We start from the raw sequence: 17621 nt of genomic DNA, 5'->3' as shown, positions 1-17621 counted from the left end.
AGCAGTAGAGGATGAGATGGTTAGATAGCATCACAGATTCAATGGGCATGAATCTGAGCAAACTCTGGGAGATAGTGAAGGACAGGGAAGCCTGGAGTGCTGCAATCCATGGGGTCACAAAGAGTCGGACACAACTTCACAGCTGAACAGCAACAACAATCCATACCATCCTTTCCATCAAGGCCTTCATTGCCAGGGTTCAGTGCCTCCTCATTTCTTGCTGAGACAATTGGCAGGGCGTCCTCAGTCATCTTACTGGCTCCTGTGCATTGCCTGTCAGGATATATTCTAATTATATTAATAGTTCTTACTTCTCTACTTAAAAGCTTAGAAGCAGTGATTAGGCAGCAACAAGCACATCCGGTGCTCAGATATTGGTTTCTAAATACCATTCTCCAATAAAAGGAGCCAAGGTTCTCTGGAGGCATGGCTGATTCTAGGGTTGAGACAGAGCGGATAAAATATGAGTCTGGAGCATCTTGTAATACCCCAAACAATGAAGTACTCAAAACACACTCATGGAGGCACACACACTCAGTGATGGGGACTTGTCAAAACAACACAGAAATCAGACATAAATTCAGGTTGAGGTTTGACAGAAAACAACAAAATTCTGTAAAGCAATTATCCTTCGATTAAAAATAAATAAATTTTTAAAATAAAAATAAAAAACACAGGGGACAACCTGAAAGAGCTCTGAATAGCCAAAGCTAGAATAACTGGAGAAACCAAACAAATAACAACATGTGCGTGCTCAGTCACTTTAGTTCATGTTCAACTCTTTGTAACCCTCTGACTGTAACCCACCAGTCTCCTCTGACCATGAAATTCTCCAGGCAAGAATACTGAAGTGGATTGCCATTCTCTTCTCCACCGGATCTTTCCGACTCAGGGATTGAACCCATGTCTCTTACATCTCCTGCATTGACAGATGGATTCTTTACCACTCGAACCACCTGGGAAACCCCTTAAATAACAATAGTATTGGTTATCACCCTGGAACTACACAAGAATTAATAAATATACATGAGTCCATAGTGATACAAATAAATAAATGGGGGAGAAGGGACCAATCTTCCTTACAGAAGAATTCCAAATAATAAATGTAAAAGTAATGAGAGAAATAGAAAATTACCATTAGAACACCACAGTAATCATTGCCACAGGCAAGATCCGCTAATGAACACTAAAACTAGAAAGTGAAATATTAAGGAGAAACAAGATGTTTGTATAGCCTCAAATATCTTTCTGTATTAATTATTCGCCACTTACTGTGGTGGTTTTAACATATGTCCACAAATGTTTTGATACTCCTCTCTCCAGGAAGTGAGGCAAGTCCCCTCCCTTTGAGTACAGACTGGACTTGATGAACTACTTCTACAATCAAGTCAGGCTGCTATAACAGAATATAATAGACTGAGTGGCCTATAAACAATGGAAGTATCTTTTTCACAGTTCTACAGGCTGGCAAGTTCAAGATCAAGGTGCTGGCAGAGTTGGTGCCTGGTGAGAGCTTGCTATGTCCCACATAGCAAAATGGACAAGCAAGCTCTAGAGTCTCTTTTTTTATTTACAAGGGCACTAATTGCACTTATGGTAGAAAGTGAAGAGGAACTAAAAAGCTTCTTGATGCAAGTGAAAGAGGAGAGTGAAAAAAAAGTTGGCTTTAAAGCTCAACATTCAGAAAACTAAGATCATGGCATCTGGTCCCATCACTTCATGGGAAATAGATGGGGAAAGAGTGGAAACAGTGTCAGACTTTATTTTCTGGGGCTCCAAAATCACTGCAGATGGTGATTGCAGCCATGAAATTAAAAGACGCTTACTCCTTGGAAAGAAAGTTATGACCAACCTAGATAGCATATTCAAAAGCAGAGACATTACTTTGCCGGCAAAGGTCCATCTAGTCAAGGTTATGGTTTTTCCAGTGGTCATGTATGAATGTGAAAGTTGTGAGAGTTGTGAAGAAAGCTGAGTGCCGAAGAATTGATGCTTTTGAACTGTGGTGTTGGAGAAGACTCTTGAGAGTCCCTTGGACTGCAAGGAGATCCAACCAGTCCATTCTAAAGGAGATCAGTTCTGGGTGTTCATTGGAAAGACTGATGCTAAAGCTGAAACTCCAATACTTTGGCCACCTCATGTGAAGAGTTGAGTCATTGGAAAAGACCCTAATGCTGGAAGAGATTGGGGGCAGGAGGAGAACGAGACAACAGAGGATGAGATGGCTGGATGGCATCACCGACTCGATGGACATGGGTTTGGGTGAACTCCAGGAGTTGGTGATGGACAGGAAGGCCTGGTGTGCTGCGATTCATGGAGTTGCAAAAAGTCGGCCACGACTGAGTGACTGAACTGAATCTCACTCCTGAGACTCTCATGGCCGAATCACTTTCCAAAGGCCTCAACTCCTTATACCTTGGACATTAGGAGTCCAGCCCAAGAAGGAGGTGGGGGAGGGCAGGGAGATACAAACATTCAATCCATAACAAATGGAGTATGAAAAGGGAAAAACAGTAATATTGCAGCAAAGTCATCTGACAACGCCCAGATCACCATTAGGAAGTCTCGAGGTTCCCATGTATCCCTCAATATGACGCACTGAGAGGGTACTTCAGCTCTGCGGTGTTCTTCCCCCAAATCCATAATTCCAGTCTAATGATGAGAAAATATCAGATGAACCCAAACAGAGGGACGCTCTACAAATATCTGACTCACACTCTCCTAGGGTGTCAAGCACATGAGAATAAGGAAAGACTGAGAAACTGTCACAAATTGGAGAAGATGTGATAACTAAAAGGAGTGTCAGCTCAGTTCAGTTCAGTTCAGTTCAGTCGCTCAGTCGTGTCCGACTCTTTGCGACCCCATGAATCGCAGCCCGCCAGGCCTCCCTGTCCATCACCATCTCCCGGAGTTCACTCAGACTCACATCCATCGAGTCGGTGATGCCATCCAGCCATCTCATCCTCTGTCGTCCCCTTCTCCTCCTGCCCCCAATCCCTCCCAGCATCAGAGTCTTTTCCAATGAGTCAACTCTTCGCGTAGGATCCTGAATTCCGTCCTGGAACAGAAAAACATGTACATGAATAAACTGCTGAAATGTAAATAAAACTATGGTTTTGTTTAAAAAACAAAACAAAACACCTTCCAGTGCCTAGACAGCAAAGTACAAATTCCTGGGCCGGCCACACGAGACCCTCTGAGTGCAGCGCAAGTGCCTCTTCTGCCTCCCCTGCCCCTTTGCACTTCGCTCTCTGCTCACACTAGAGCTATGGCCCCAAGGGGGCTGAGCCGGTTGCACCTTCTCATTTCTTATTTCACCCTCCGCCCGGAATGCCTTCTCCCTCTGCTCCATACAGCTCCTCATCTGTTTCCCTGATAACTGTCTCTTTAAAGTTCAGTCCAAACATTTCTTCCCTGGCAAATTTTGTTTCTGACCACCCCTGCACTCCAGCTCTCGGTCTCTCCTCACTGCCCTCTTTCGCTTTAGGTGGCACCAGGAACACCATAGCTATTTTATTCGCATCGGTAGCACTTTGAAAGTGTTAGTCACTCAGTCATATCCAACTCTTTGAAACACCTGCCAGGCTACTCTGTCCACGGAATTCTCTAGGCAAGAATACTGGAGTGGGTTGCCATTCCTTTCTCAAGGGAATCCTCCCATCCCAGGGATCAAGCCGAGGTCTTCTGCATTGCAGGCAGATTCTTTACAGTCTGAGCCATCAACACTGTAATGCATCTCTTTAAATGACTTGTATCTTTCCCTCACAGATAATAAAGTTCTTGAGGGAAGCCTGATCTTATTGATCTTTTATAGCGTCAGAGGTTAGCACATGCTTTATACATATTAAATGAATTAATGATGAATAAAGAAATGAATTAATGAATAAATGAGTAATGAAAAAACCCACACTAGGAATCTATTGGCTAGAAATAATAATGTGTAAATTCATCTCAGCTATACAGATATATAGACATGTTTGAAGAAAATTTTCACTCAAAATTTCAAAGTGCTTTGTAGGAATTCATAAAGCAACTTTTTTCCCACAGAATAATATGCTTGTCATAAAGCAACTCTTAAAACACATCTTGAGGTCAGCAGACATCCTGGTCAGTGGAGAGCCAAGGCCTTCCACCAATGAGCCTATGTCACGGAAAACCCAGGTTCTGGACCTCCCCTCTGGACACCCATCCCCGGTGACTTGGTCAGCTCAATTAAAATAGCCCCACACAGAGCCACGTGGGTCCTCTTTCAAATTCATTGTCTTTATTTCAGTCAAAACTGAACTTTGAAGTTATATACCTTTCAAAACTCTCCCAGGTCAAACAAGTTGTTTCCTATCACACTTGAAAAGCAAAAACTCCTTTTCTGTGGCATCTTTCACCAAACTCCTCATATGAACTTTTAGTTCAACACCATTTACCTGGGCATTTCTATAAATTTTGTATTCATTCTCCCAGGATAGTGTCTGAAGTCAGGCAAGGGCTCTGCAGAGATGAAAATCACTAAGTATATGTTAGACTGGAAAGGAGATAAGATTCTCTGATGTGATTATAACCAATAGATTTACCTATTAAGTATCTACTGCACGTGCACATATAAAGCATTGTGCTAAAGCTATGGTAGCTGGGCAAAGGTTTAACATATTGTCTCTGCCATGAAAGGACGAGAGATTCAGAGATGAACACCATCCACAGCCCTTTAATACATGACTAGGCCTACAAAAAAATATGGATAAACTTCAGCATCAAAGATCCCCATCTCTCCCTTCCCAGAGGATGCTCAACAACAAAGCTAGGACCAGGGCACCATCTTGAGTGATTGTAGGAGACGTCAACAACAATAGTTCTTGCCTATGACCAGGACTCAGAACTTAAAATGTGTCCCCCAGCTCCAGTCTGGCATCAAATAACAGGTTTTCCAATCCACTTCTCTCCCACCACCTCAGAAACAGGGAGCTCTTCTCTCATTGGCTAATTTCCTTAGGATGTAGGCAGAGGAGAGGATGACTGATTACTACTAATATAGGCTCAACTCCTTCTGCTTTATTGACTGCAGATTGAAAGCCTTTGACTGTGCAGATCACAACAAACTGGAAAATTCTTCAAGAGACGGGAATACCATACCACCTTACCTGCCTCCTGAGAAATTTGTATGCAGGTCAAGAAGAAACAGTCAGAATCAAACATGGAACAACAGACTGGTACCAAATCGGGAAAGGAGTACATCAAGGCTGTATACTGTCACCCTACTTGTTTAACTTATATGCAGAGGACATCATGTGAAACGCTGGACTGGATGAAGCCCATGCTGGAATTAAGATTGCCAGGAGAAATATCAATAACCTCAGATATGCAGATGATACCACCCTTATGGTAGAAAGTGAACAACTGAAGAGCCTCTTGATGAAAGTGAAAGGAGAGAGTGAAAAAGCTGCCTTAAAACTCAACATTCAGAAAAATGAAGATCATGGCATCCAGTCCCACCACTCCATGGCAAATAGATGGGGAAACATTGGAAATAGTAACAGACTTTATTTTCTTGGGCTCCAAAATCACTGCAGATGGTGACTACAGCCATGAAATTAAAAGACACTTGCTCCTTGGAAGAAAAGCTATGACCAACCTAGACAGCATATTAAAAAGCAGAGACATTACTTTGCCAACAAAGCTCCACCTAGTCAAAGCTATGGTTTTTCCAGTAGTCATGAATGGATGTGAGAGTTGGACCATAAAGAAAGGTGAGCACCAAAGAATCAATGCTTTTGAACTGTGGTGTTGGAGAAGACTCTAGAGAGTCCCTTGGACTGCAAGGAGATCAAACCAGTCAATCCTAAAAGAAATCAGTCTTGAATATTCATTGGAAGGACTGATGCTGAAGCTGAAAATCCAATAATTTGGCCACCTGATGGGAAGAACTGTTTCCTTGGAAAAGACCCTGATTCTGGGAAAGATTGAAGGCAAGAAGAGAAGGGGACAACAGAGGATGAGATGGTTGGATGGCATCACCGATTCAATGGACATGAATTTGAGCAAGCTCCAGGAGATGTGAAGGACAGAGAAGCCTGGTGTGCTATAGTCCATGGGGTTGCAAAGAGTTGGACACAACTGAGCAACTGAACTGAACTGAACAGCTATCTTATCTAACTTAGGAGGAAAAAGTTTAATAAATCGGAACAATCTTCCAGTTGGATCCCTCCAGTTGGGTCAACTCCATTCCTGTAATCACCATTACAAAGTTATCTTTTGACTCAAGAGGTCTTTTGAACCATTACATGATCACTGTCTACTGTCTGAATTGTCAATTTAATAATCCTGACATCTGTCTTATCCAAATAGAAGAGAAAAAAATACATATAAAAAGGGAGTTTTTTCCAGGAAAGCAGTAGAGAAGTTGACACTTCAGTTTAGCTTTGAAGAGCTAATTGAATTAAAATGGGGCTAAAGCAGCAGCAGCAAGAAGAACAAATATTCCAGGCAGGCAGCGCAAAGACAGAGGCAGGAATGCTTAGGATGAGTCCGGTTTACTCCTAGTGTTGCTGAAGCAGAGCTGTGTGTCAGAGCAATGGGAGATGTGGTTAGAAAGTCAGGTTGATGGTAAATGTGAAAGGTCTGCAGTGTCAGGAGAGAGATATTCCTCTGTAGATGTGGGGGCAGAGGGGTGGGAGTCACTTATGATCTGTGTTCAGAGGATGTATATTTGGGGAGCAACATCTTAGGAGACAAAAATATCCTAGCTGGATTAGTGAAGCCCCTAGTCATGTGTGCACGTTAAGTTGCTCCAGTCGTGTCTGACTCTTTGCAATGCTATGGACCATAGCCCACCAGGCTCCTCTGTTCATGGGATTCTTCAGGCAAGGACACTGGAGTGGGTCCCCGTGCCCTCCTCCATGGGATCTTCCCGACCCAGGCATCGAACCTGCATCTCTTACAGCCACCTGCTTTGGCAGGTGGGTTCTTTACCACTAGTGCCACCTGGGAAGCCTGAAGACCCTAGAGGCCAGAGGAAAGTAGTAGAGACCTTATCTTAAGAATAGTTGAAATAGAAAGGTATGTGAAAGGTATGTGAAAAAATCCTGTGAATGAAAAATCAACAGGACTGAAAACTAGGTGTGGAGAGGAAAGAAACAAGGCGACTCTCAAAGTAACACGCAGAATAGCCTTGCAACCTAAAGAGAAGGCTCAAGACTCTGAAGCCAACTGCCTGGATTCCAATTCTGTCCCTCACACTTACCCACGGTGTGACTTTAGGAAAATTACTTGGCCATCCTGTACCTCAGTTTCATCATTCATAACATGAGGATGATAATAACATCTACCTCATAAGGTTGTTGTGATGTTAACTGAACTGAAATACGTAAAACAGTTAGAATAGTACCTGGTACCCAGCAAACAGGGGCACAGTTAGATGCTGTTGTTGGTGCTGTGGTTATTACAGAACTATGAAGACTATTAGCAATAGGGATAAAAACTAAATCCCTTCAGAAATTGCTCTGGGGAGAATAGAAATGTAAACTTGGAACTGGAATATATTACAGTAAGTTGTTTTTACCATTTAATGGTGAGTCATATTTGCCATTAGGGTATGAAGTCCCCCTTTCCTCTGCCTTACCCTCAACTACATATTTCCCCAGCTACCCTCGTATGTCCAGGCCTCCTAACAGATGCACCCCAAAGTCTCCAACCTTGGGCTTTTTAATGGAAATGAAGTTTCATTGGGGATACTTACTGGTTGAAAGGGGATTTTAAAATCATTTTGAAATACAGAAGTATCGCTCTGAATGCAGAAGGCTCCAAGAGAGACACCTTCCAGAGGACATTGCTCTGAATATTATATAACCAGGGCATCTAAGGATGAAAACCAATCCCAGGAACATGTGCCCCTCATCCTGCCCCAGACAAGGGCATTGCCAAAGCTCTCTGTCACCATTGTCCCAACTGCAAACCAAGGCTAAAAATATTACTCTAATAGGAACTATACTTGTTTGAGAGAAAAGAAACAAAGGAAAAGGAGTAAATAATAAAAGAGAGAGAGAGAGAGAGAACACATTGGGAGTGGTGGGTTGCAGCTCCTAAATACTTATTGCAAGGAAGAAATTGGGAGTTAAGAACACTGTCCTTGGTCTCTTCTCCGCAACTGAGCCATGACTGGACCTGGAACAAATTTCTCAGTCTTTACTTAGTTTACCCTGGATTGTTGGGAAGACCTCCCGACAATTAGGAAGTTGTGAGACTTCCCTAATGTCTGATCCTCTGCGTTCCTTACAGTGAAAGGCAAGTTGAGTAAAAGCATCATTTTCATTCATCCGGTTTTCATTTTCTTAATACAGCAGTGATGAAAGTGAAGTGAAAGTGTCAGTCGTTCAGTCTTGTCCAACTCTTTGCCGCCTCATGGACTGTAGCCCACCAGGCTCCTCTATCCACGAAATTCTCCATGCAGGAATACTGGAGTAGGTAGCCATTTACTTCTCCAGGGGATCTTCCCTACCCAAGGATTGAATGTAATCACTATTAACGTAACATCCAAGAAGCTCTAGGCACATGACAGACACCATTATTACTCTCAACGTTTTTGCTATTTTTGTTACCATTAGCAGAGCCAGTTGGCCGCAATATCAGTTCAGTTCAGTCGCTCAGTCATGTCTGACTCTTTGCGACCCCATGAATTGCAGCACGCCAGGCCTCCCTGTCCATCACCAACTCCCAGAGTTCACTCAGACTCAAGTCCATCGAGTTGGTGATACCATCCAGCCATCTCATCCTCTGTCGTCCCCTTCTCCTCCTGCCCACAATCCTTCCCAGCATCAGAGTCTTTTCCAATGAGTCAACTGTTCGCATGAGGTGGCCAAAGTACTGGAGTTTCAGCTTTAGCATCATTCCTTCCAAAGAAATCTCAGGGTTGATCTCCTTCAGAATGGACTGGTTGGATCTCCTTGCAGTCTAAGGGACTCTCAAGAGTCTTCTCCAACACCACAGTTCAAAAGCATCAGTTCTTCGGCACTCAACATTCTTCACAGTCCAAATCTCACATCCATACATGACCACAGGAAAAACCATAGCCTTGACTAGACGGACCTTAGTCAGCAAAGTAATGTCTCTGCTTTTGAATATATTATCTAAGTTGGTCATAACTTCTCTTCCAAGGAGTAAGCGTCTTTTAATTTCATGGCTGCAATCACCATCTGCAGTGATTTTTGGAGCCCAAAAAAATAAAGTCTGACACTGGTTCCACTGTTTCCCCATCTATTTGCCATGAAGTGATGGGACCAGATGCCATGATCTTCATTTTCTGAATGTTGAGCTTTAAAGCCAACTTTTTCACTCTCCCCTTTCCAATATATTAACCACCAAATAACCTCCCCACTTTAGACAAAAACCTTGCAATTGCTATTTTTAAAGGCTTCAAAGTGAAATATTTTCATCCAACAGTTGGAGGAAAGAGAGAACTGAAGTCTGAGGCAGCTCGACTTTTTTCTTGAATGGAGGCCTCACAATTCAAGGTAAATGCAGACTCATTATTATCTGATGGATGACCAAACTTGTCAGGCATGCACAGCTTCTTCCTAGTGCATGCAGTCATGCCTCTGGCTTTGGCCTCCCATAGACTTTCCTAGGAAAGTTTATAATGCCCCTCATTTCCAGACTCAGTTCCACTGCAATTCTCGAGCCACTTCTGCCTAGCATCAGAAGTGCATCAACTGTCTCAGCATATCCTGCTGCTCCAGCATCACCATGGACCTGCCACAGGCCCAGTCGTGACTGCTGGGAGTCCAAGTTCTCCTAAGTCCTTTTACAGATCATGAAACACACTCGGTCCCTTAATTCCTATAAACTCCTTGGGGTCATCTTTGTCTGAGTTGCAGCTCTCTTATCAAGCCCTGAGACTCACCTCACATGGGTATAATCCATAAACCCCATAATTCTAACCGAGAGGTCTGTATATTGGCAAGAGAAGACCTTCATCTTGCCTGCTTGTCCAGACACAGACTGGACAATGGACATCTTATCAGTGACATGGGGACATATGACCAACCTCCACAGGGTCGCTCTATGCCCTGTCATCCCTGTGTAACCTTGTCACAGCTCTAGAGTAGAAAAAAATCCTAAAATGACTGAGAATAACTTTCCTACTAGCCTAGCGGTTCTACGAATTACATCATTTTAGAAAATAAAATAATTTATATGCACTTCTGAGTTTGGGACTGAGGCTCATGCTCCCTCCTCACCCTTTTGCCAGCATCCACCCTCCTGGGACTGGCCCACATCTCTTCCTTCTATGTGCATTCTCGTGCCAATACACGGACCTCTCAGATGACAGTGATTACCGTCTGACTCCATGTCTGAATTGTCGCCCGCAGTAGCTGCTCCATATACCACATGTATGCATGCTTAGTCACTCAGTGGTGTCCAACTCCATAGACTGTAACCCGCCAGGCTCCTCTGACCTTGGGATTGCCCAGGCAAGAATACTGGCGTGAGTAGCCATTCCTTCCTCCAGGGGATCTTCCCAACCCAGGGATCAAACCCAGGTCTCCCACATAGTTGTACCAAAGCACTTTCTCTGCCATCCCTTCCATTTTTGTAGGACCAATCCAACCTTCTCACCACTAGATTTTTTTCCTAAAACCCCAGGATAGTCTTTCCAAACCAAGGGACCTCTCCTCAGGAAAAAGCACGTATTCATATACACAGGGAAATATATTTTGGCCACAGTGGTTCATTGACCCATCAGAAGCCAATGCCTGAGTCCCTGATTAAGCACTGCTACCTTCAATTACATAGCTCAATACATGCTCAGTTTATCTCACTTAGCAACTGAGAAGGAGAGTGGACACTTCCAGCTCCAAGTCACTGATGGTAACGTTAGATGCTGCGAGGAAGACATTCAGGTTAACTCCACCAAAGAGTGACCTCTTCTGAGCATCCCTCTAGAATATTCATGTGTAAAATGTATGGCTTACCTTTAAAATTAGATAATTCATGTCATTTAAATATATATATATATATATATATATATATATAAATTCTGCAATAATCCATCAAAAACAGGCTTCAGAAGAAAATGAGTCTAGAATCCCAACTGGGACTTTCAAGAATACCCAAGCCATGGGGACAGGGACCTCCTCAGCCCATTGGGCCCCCTTCAAGCCTTAAGGCAGAGTTGGGATGGGAATGTCTCAGTATCAAGTCACTGATTATGGCTTTTGCGGCCTGGTTCAGAGGTTCTAGAAATGCAAATATGCCAATGAACGGCTGAGACACAGAAAATACACCCTTTCTTCTTCCTCTTATCTTCATAAGGGTTCTATTCATAAAGGTTCTTTCTTCATAGGGAAGAGGTAAGGATGGGACGAAATCCACATTGTTTTGCTTTCTTCCCCTCTTGCCAATAATCCCTTCCATCAGCAGTTACAGAACCACAGCTAAGACTGGGATGAGAATGTATCGTAAATATTTTCACTTCTTTTTTATTGACATAGAATCATGAAATCAACATTGGATAGATCCTTTGGTCTCTGAATAAATCACCCTTTTTTGTAGGTTCTCTGAGAATGAAGACTCCCTGAGATCTGAGCCAGTATTTTATGCCCTTGACATTCACTCATTCAACAAATATTTATTGTGCATGTGCTATATTTCAAGTCCTGTCCCAGACATCAGGGTTACAACAGGGATCTGCAGAGAGCCTACTCTTAGTCACAGTGAACTGGAAAAGTCAACGATGGACAAATGGAACATCTGTGAGGCAGGAGAAGGTAGGCATCTCCCCTGGGTGGACCCAACCTAGATAAGAAGTTCTTCTTCGCATTTAGCTGAAATCCCTCTGGTACCATTCGACCCCCTTTCTCCTTGACACAAATAGAATAGAGACGAAATGACCATCTCTCTTGTCAATACCGTCATAAAATGGCTACACTCATGAAATCATCGCTGATTCCTCTCTTGCTTAAACAGTTTCAGTTCCCTTCACAGTGCCTCACAGGACATATTTCCTTGCCTTTAATAATAACTTTGCTCGCATTGGTGCAGACCTTTCTCATTTGTAAGGCACTTTGAGATTTACAGAGCACTTCCGCATCATTATCACACTTTGATCCTCACAACAACCCCACAAGGAAGGTAGTGAAGATATTTGCTGAGCGCCAAGTATGCCCAAGACACTGTTCTAGGGCTGTGGGGGTACCTGTGCCACTTTATACTGTCCCTGTTGAAATTTATCCCACTTTTGTGGAGCCATTTTCTCAATGAGTCAAGGCCATTTTGAATTTTATTTCTGTCTTGCAGAGCAATAACAACCCCACCTAATTTAGTGCCAGCTGCAAATTTAATGAGCATAGTCTTAATTCCTTCATCCAAGCCATCAATATGGTTATTGAGTAGGATAGATCCTGGCCCCAATACCTCTGGGACAGTATTCAATATGTCCCCCTAGATTGATATCAAGTCATTGATAACTCCTCTTGGGATAAATCCTTCCAGCCTCAGGCAGAAGTATAGATGGGAACACACCTTCTAACGTGTCAAAGACAATACCTACTTTAAAAACAAATCAAAATCCTTACTAAAATTAAGATAGATCCCATCTATCAATTCCCCTGGTGTATGTAGCCTCTCGTAATCATGGGAGGAAGTTAAATCGCCTGGCACTATTTGCTCTTTACAAAGCGTTACTGATTGCTACTTAGTATTTTATGTTCTTTCAGGCGCCATCCAATTGATTATTTGATGATTTATTCCAAGATCTTCCCAGGTATTGATGTTAAGCTCACATGTCTGAAATTTCTAGTGTCATCTTGTCTTCCTCTTGGACATTTACCCTTTTGCTGTCCTTAGGGGCTTTTCCAATCCTCTGTGATTTGGAAGAAACACTGGCTAATAGTCCCAAGATGAAAGTTGAAAATCCATTCAGTATCCTACAGGGCAAGCCATCAGGTCCCGCTGACTCGAACATATTAGGTTTTTTTAAACTTTTCTAACTATGTTGTCCCCTTGGCCTTCTATCCCCCTATTACAACCGGGACTTATTCCAGGCAGCAATTTACAGCTGTTGTTATCTTTCCCCCTGGAGGAGGGGAGTCAAGGGGACATTGCAAAATAAAATAAAGTAAAAAGCGCTACCTTTTCATTCTTTTTTCTGCTGTAGTGTCTCTGACAAAGACAATACCAGATGTTCATGTCCCATATTCTTTTTCTTTTTCGCATACTGGAAGGCTGCATTCCCTGACTCCCTTGCAGTTAAATTGGAGCCATAGGGTTGGGAATAGGTGAATCCACTGATGGAAGGAATGATGCCCACCATTTTCTGGCCTGGAACGAAAACTCTCTCCATAACCCCTCCTGTTTTTTACCCCCTTTACTGACATCCATGGTCATGGCATGTTGATAAGGCAGCATCACAAGAGGAAAGAAGACCAGACACCGGAATAACCAGCCAGGAGTGCTGCCAGGAGGGTTACTCAACCTGCGCGGGACTACGATATAAATAAGAGACACATTCTTGTACAGCTAAACCACAAGCTATCGGGATTTTTTTTTTAATGTTGATGCAAAACCTCTCTTCCTGCAGTCTTCTCATGTTGACCTCAGTTTTGCCCTTGGAGATCATACAGGGGATATTTCTCTGTTGATTACAAAGTAAAATGTTCTCTTTTTGGACTAATAAAATATTTAAAAAATATTTTTTCTTGCTTTCTATGATCTTTCCTCAGTATATATTTTTTTATTTTAACCTTGTTTTATGTATCTATGTAAATTGTCTGCTAACTCACTTCAGTCACGTCCAACTCTGTGCGACCCCAGAGACGGCAGCCCACCAGGCTCCCCCGTCCCTGGGGTTCTCCAGGCAAGAACACTGGAGTGGGCTGCCATTTCATTTGGAGGAGATCTTGCCAAAGGATCCTTATTTCATCATGTGCAAAAACACAAGAGAAAACTGACAAGACCAATTTTTTTGTTATAAAGAATTACAATGGTTTTAGTATCTATGTATATATGAGTTTTCATTTTTAAAAGTTCTGTAAAGTTATTTAATAGAAAGAAAATATGACAAATGCCTGTGTGTGTCACCCAATATTTTTAAACGTTCACATTTCTTGATATTCACAAGAAACACACCTAATAGGCCATGTCCCTCTGCTCATTTCCATCTCTCACACGTTAGAGAAAAGCAGTGTGTCTGCTCATACTATATCTTAGGTGTATGTATATAATCGCCCAGTCATATCTGACTCTTTGTGATCCCACAGATTGTAGCCCACCAGGCTCCTCTGTCCATGGAATTCTCCAGGCAAGAATACTAGAGTGGGTAGCCATTTCCTACTACAAAGGATCTTCCCCATCCAGGGATCGAACCCCAGTCTCCCACACTGCAGGCAGATTCTCTACTGTCTGAGCCACCAGGGAAGGCCTTTAACTATATATTAATAAGAAAAAAAAAAGTGTTAGTCGCTCAGTCATGTCTAACTCTTTGTGACCCCATGGACTGTAGCCAGCCAGGCTCCCCTGTCCATGGAGTTCTCCAGACAATAATACTGGAGTGGATAGCCATTCCCTTCTTCAAGGGATCTTCCTGACCCAGCGATCGAACCCAGCCTTCCTGCATTACAGATGGATTCTTTACCATCTGAGCCACCAAGGAAGCCCGTCTGAGCATAAAGAATGTATTGCATTATGTTAAGTGTTTTAGTTCACATGAATGGTGCTGAATTACATGCATTTCTATATAACTTGATTTTTTTCACTTAACATTATATTTTGAGACATAATCAATGTGAACTTACAGATCTGGCTTATTCATCTTTAGTTGCTGTGTGATTTTAATCCATTGTACAGCCAGAGTTTACCTATTTCCCTTTTCATGTAGGAACATGTGGCTTATTCCCAATTTAGCACTATTCCAATAATGCCAGTTGCTCTCCAAAATATTTATACACTTTTCTTTCCTACAAGTCATATAAGCAAACTCCTACTTCACCATCTTTTTATCAACACATGGTATTGTTAAGATAGTTTTTTTGGTTTTATTTTTAGGCCAGTCTTCTAGATCATATTAAGTTTGTATTTCATCTGATTCAGTCTTCATTTATGCCTTTCAATGGTTTGGGTTGTCAGATTCCTGCAAAAGGTGTCATGAATGTTTTTCATATGAATTTTAAGATATTTTATAGTTTTTTGATCATATAAATGAAGTATTCTGTACTACATTTTCCAACTGAAAAGTAAAAGTACTATTATCCATTTTCAGATATGCCATTGATTTTTGTGTAATTAATAATTCTCCAAAAAGAAACAGTATTTGTAACAAACAAGCAACATCTAGCGAAGAAATCTTTACATTTTAAAAGTACTTTAGAGTATTTTCATTCACTAACATACAGCTCAGCCTTCAATCATTCAACAAGTATTATTTAATGCCTACTAAGTCCTAGGCCTTATGTTTAACAGGGTTGGTCCAGTGAGAATAAGGCAATAAACAAACCAAACAATGAAATAAGATCTTTTCTGTATTTATTGAGAATCTACTTTCCATGATGGCAGAACTTAAGTAACTCTTGGAATTCCAGCCTTTCCTCTAAGTTTTCCACATCTCCAAAACATAAATACCCGTAATTTCTTCTTTCTGCCACGTGATGTCATGGCAGAGAATCGATCCTTCATCTCTCACAGATGATACCGGCTGACATAATTGCAATGCACTACTTTCCACCATACCAGGACTCACTCACAATAACTGCCCATCCTTCATCAAATATCAGTCAGTACTTGTGCTTTTCCTGCTGCGTCACCATCGCCTCTAGATCACTCAGAGTACAGGACTAGGAGATGGTCCCCGTAGGCCATTCGAGTACAATTTAATAAGTTCTCTGGACACAGGTACACCTCATTCTACTGAATGATGCATGGGCCACATGCAGGCAGCTAGCAGTGGATGACTCGCGCATGACAGTACCACAAAGAGCAAGCCCAGTTCTTCCCAGTTCCCCTACTCAGGTCATTGGTTATGCCCTCTAACGTGCAAGGAACATTCTGCAGGATTGGCTGTGCTCCTACGGGCTTCACTGGTAATGCTGCTGATGGCACTCAGAGCTTCTCAATAACCTCACCATGGACCTCTCCCCATTTCCAGCCCTCCCTTCCCAGCTTTGCCGCACTCCCACACCACCTCTGCACAATTCCTCCATGTGATCTGGTTTTTCCTGTATTCTTTTTCCAATCTACTGTGATGGTGTGAAATTCATCCTCAACTCCCCTCCTTTTTTGAATTTCAAGAGTCTATATTGAAAGTTAAATAGGCTGAATATTAAGTCTGTCTTCTGCCATCAACAAACCAGAGGATGAGTCATAAATCATGAAATGCAAAGATAAAAACATAAAGCCTAAAACTCCAATATGTTTTCATATTACACAGTAAAACTGAGAGGCAAGGTAACACGGAGTCCTGGATTCAGATTACCTGGGTTCAGACCCCTCTGCCATTTACTGGTACGTAATGTTGACCAAGTTACTTAACCTCTCTGTGCTTCACTTTCTTTATATATAAAGTGGAGTTGATAATAATCTACCTCAAAGTATTGTGATAATTAAATAAACACATCTGAGGCACTAAGAACAATGCCAGGCACATAGGAAATACTTAAATACATAATTAAAGATGGCTTGTGGCTTGTTCACATTCAATTAATTACAAAGCACCTTGAGTCTAGAAGCTTATCTCACATGACTGGCTGTATCTGAAGATACAGTGATCATCGTCATGAAGCTCTGTCTCCTCAGTACACTGACTTCTTTGATGCTTGGTTCTAAGAAATGCATAGCCCAGATGTTTTTCTCAGCAATTTCATACTCTTACTAATGGATTGCATTTCGACTAGAAATCTCTTTCTGGTCTTTGGCCATGGGGATATCCACGGGACTCACTGCCTCATTTCATTCAGGTCTCTACTTGAATGTCACTTCCATGGGGAAATTGTCTATAAAGAAATAATCTGATACTCTTTATCCCACCTCCTGTTCTTTATTTTTCTTCATAGCCCTCACCATTCCCTAACTTTAGTGTATATTTACTTCTCTATTTATTGTCTACCTCACCCTACTAGAACACAAACTGCAAGAAAGCAGGCATTTTGCTTATTTTATACACTGCTATTAATATGTCTCCAGAACCCAGTATAATCGCTGTTGTTATTTAGTCACCAGGTTGTGTCTGACTCTTTGCGACCCCATGAACTATAGCGTCTACCAGGTTCCTCTGTCCATGGGATTTTAGGCAAGGATACTGGAGTGGGTTGCAAAGAGATTTCCTTCTCCAGGGATCAAACCCATGTCTAAATCCTAATAAATATTTGTTGAATGAATGAATGAAGACTGCAGCTGGCTTATGACTAACCTTCAAAGAACCCTGTTGCTTTTTCCCTTAAGACCCAGAGGTGGCGACTAGTTTTTGTTAAGAATAACCTATGGTAGTAGATGTCTGGGGCATCCATTTAGATTGATTATGAAGCAGGAAACTGCCTTGACTGATGACAGATGGCTCAAAGGGTTTAGAAGGGAAATCAAGACATCTTCCCTGTATTTTTCAACTCTAGTCAAGACTAAAGCCAACCTTAGTCATCCACTCTGTGCAT

Source organism: Ovis canadensis, chromosome 23, assembly GCF_042477335.2.
Source record: "Ovis canadensis isolate MfBH-ARS-UI-01 breed Bighorn chromosome 23, ARS-UI_OviCan_v2, whole genome shotgun sequence".
Taxonomy (NCBI): domain Eukaryota; kingdom Metazoa; phylum Chordata; class Mammalia; order Artiodactyla; family Bovidae; genus Ovis; species Ovis canadensis.
This window is presented reverse-complemented; position numbering follows the sequence as displayed.